The 2133-nt window shown below is 41.9% G+C and overlaps 1 protein-coding gene across 3 annotated transcripts in view; it reads left to right on the top strand.

Annotated features, from left to right (window-relative positions):
• Med14 (mediator complex subunit 14) overlaps window positions 1–2133 on the top strand; it is a 105177-nt gene that overhangs the window by 4650 nt on the left and 98394 nt on the right. The gene's annotated exons all lie outside the window — the stretch shown is intronic.

Here is a 2133-nt window from a genome sequence, read left to right as displayed (position 1 = left end):
GGTCTACAAGAGCTAGTTCCAGGACAGGAACCAAAAAGCTACAGAGAAACCCTGTCTCGAAAAATCAAAAAAAAAAAAAAAAAAAAAAAAAAAGACAGGGTTTCTCTGTGTAGCTTTGGAGCCTTTCCTGGAACTTGCTTTGTAGCCCAGCCTGTCCTGGAACTCACAGAGATCCACCTACCTCTGCCTCCCGAGTGCTGGGATTGAAGGCGTGCGTCACCACTGCCCAGCTATTCTTTGCTTTTTAACCTCTTTGCTAGGGTTATAGCCATATAAACTTTTACTGGTGTGGGATAAATGTGCTCTGTGCCTTCTTTCAATATTTGCATCTTAGGGTTTCCCCCCATGTGGTGAGTTTCATAAAGGAATTTAAAATAGAAGTGGAAGCATTGGGAGAAAAGGAGACAGGCAGCAAATCCTGTCCTTATCCCTGGAAATGGTAGAATTTCTGGTGGGAGCTGATCCTTTAGAGTCTCTGGGGGCAGGTAGGAGCTGGAACAATGGTTCCTGCCTTCCTATTCTACCTCTAAGTGCTTCTGTCTCCCCATCCCCCAATCCTCATTTTTCTCTCTTTTGAGAACAAGGCTTTTCAGGGAGTACTCTGAGGAGCTTTTTTTATGTAGAGGAACTTACCAGGGGCTGCTTTTATTTGCAGTCTTTGAGACAGCGTCTTACTCTATCTATCCTAGGCTGGTCTTGTGGCAATCCTCCTTCTCAGCCTCCCAAGTGCTGTGATTACAGGTATGTGCTACTATGCCTAGTTCTTATTTGCAGGCTTCTAATAGGCATTTAGCTTCTACTTGGCTTTTCGGTAAATAGGCCTTTTTAGCATCTACTTAGTTTAAACTCCCATGCATATCCTGACCTCTGCCTTGGTGTCTATCATTGTCCCGAACCCCACCTTTCTACTAGGAATTGAGCCCAGGCATGTGCTTTGTAGGTGCTCTACCACTGAACTGTATACCCTAGCTCACTATCTAGTTCCTCTGTCACTCTGATTATACGTGTAGCTTCCATCCATCCCAATGTCTTCCCTGAGAATAAGACAGTGCTTTCCCCAACTTGTGCCTTTCTCTGTTTATGAGGCACATGGGGTGGATGTGTGTGCATGCAGGAAGACCATTAAGCAGCTTGGGTGCATTCTTCAGGATCCGATATTTGCTGGGCAGCCTTGAGAGGTATTCAGGCCATCATGCTTAGACCGTGAGCTAGAGGTTACTGGAATGTGGAGGTTAAGAGCTTTCCAAGCATCGCTAGAGTAGTAGTATAATTTATCAACGAGAAAGTTGATATAGGTTGCTGGCAGTCAGTACTGGAGAACTAGCAAAAAGAAATCAAGAACACTGATGGTTCTATTAAAAAGTAATATAAATCACTTATGAGAGATGGCTCAGTCGTTAAGAACATTGACCGCTCTTCCAGGGGACCCAGGCAGCTCACAATTGTCTGTAATTATAAGATTCAACACCCTCACACAGACATATGTACAGGCAAAACACAAATAAATTTAAAAAATAAAAAAATATATAAATCCTTCATCTAACCATTATGCAATGTCATAATTGCCATAAAGCCTTGATTGCACCCTTAGCTTCCAGAGTCACCTATTGTAACACAACATTTCTGCTAAGAATCAAAGTGCTCACAGAGGTTTGGGTTCAGAGAGGCTAATAACTAACCACTGTTCCTACACCTGTAGTCATTTTGGTATTAAAAGATACCTTTTCTGACTCTGATATTGTGTGCTGATAAGAGACTTGCAGTATTATTTATTTTTTAAGAGTGTTTCTATGTAGTTCTGGTTGTCCTGGAATTCACTGTGTAGACCAAGCTGGTCTCATACTGAAATAGATTCTCCTGCTTCTGCCTCCTGAGTGTTGGGATCAAAAGGTGTGCACCACCACACTCCAGGCTTGCACTTTTTAAGTGTATAAAGTTTACATAGTATCTTCTGAATCATTTTGAGTGGAAAGAAATGTTGGTTTCAAAAGAGGAACATGGGATGTACTCACTCATATTTGGTTTCTAGCCATAATTAAAGGACAGTGAGCTTATAATTCTCAATCCTAAAGAAGCTAAATAAGAAGGTGAATCCAAAGACAAACATATACGCATCCCCCTGAATATTAACCT

This window comes from Microtus ochrogaster, chromosome 10 (genome assembly GCF_000317375.1).
Source record: "Microtus ochrogaster isolate Prairie Vole_2 chromosome 10, MicOch1.0, whole genome shotgun sequence".
In the NCBI taxonomy this organism is placed as follows: Eukaryota; Metazoa; Chordata; class Mammalia; order Rodentia; family Cricetidae; genus Microtus; species Microtus ochrogaster.
Note: the sequence above shows the minus strand (reverse complement) of the source record. Positions and strands in the feature narration are given on the sequence as shown.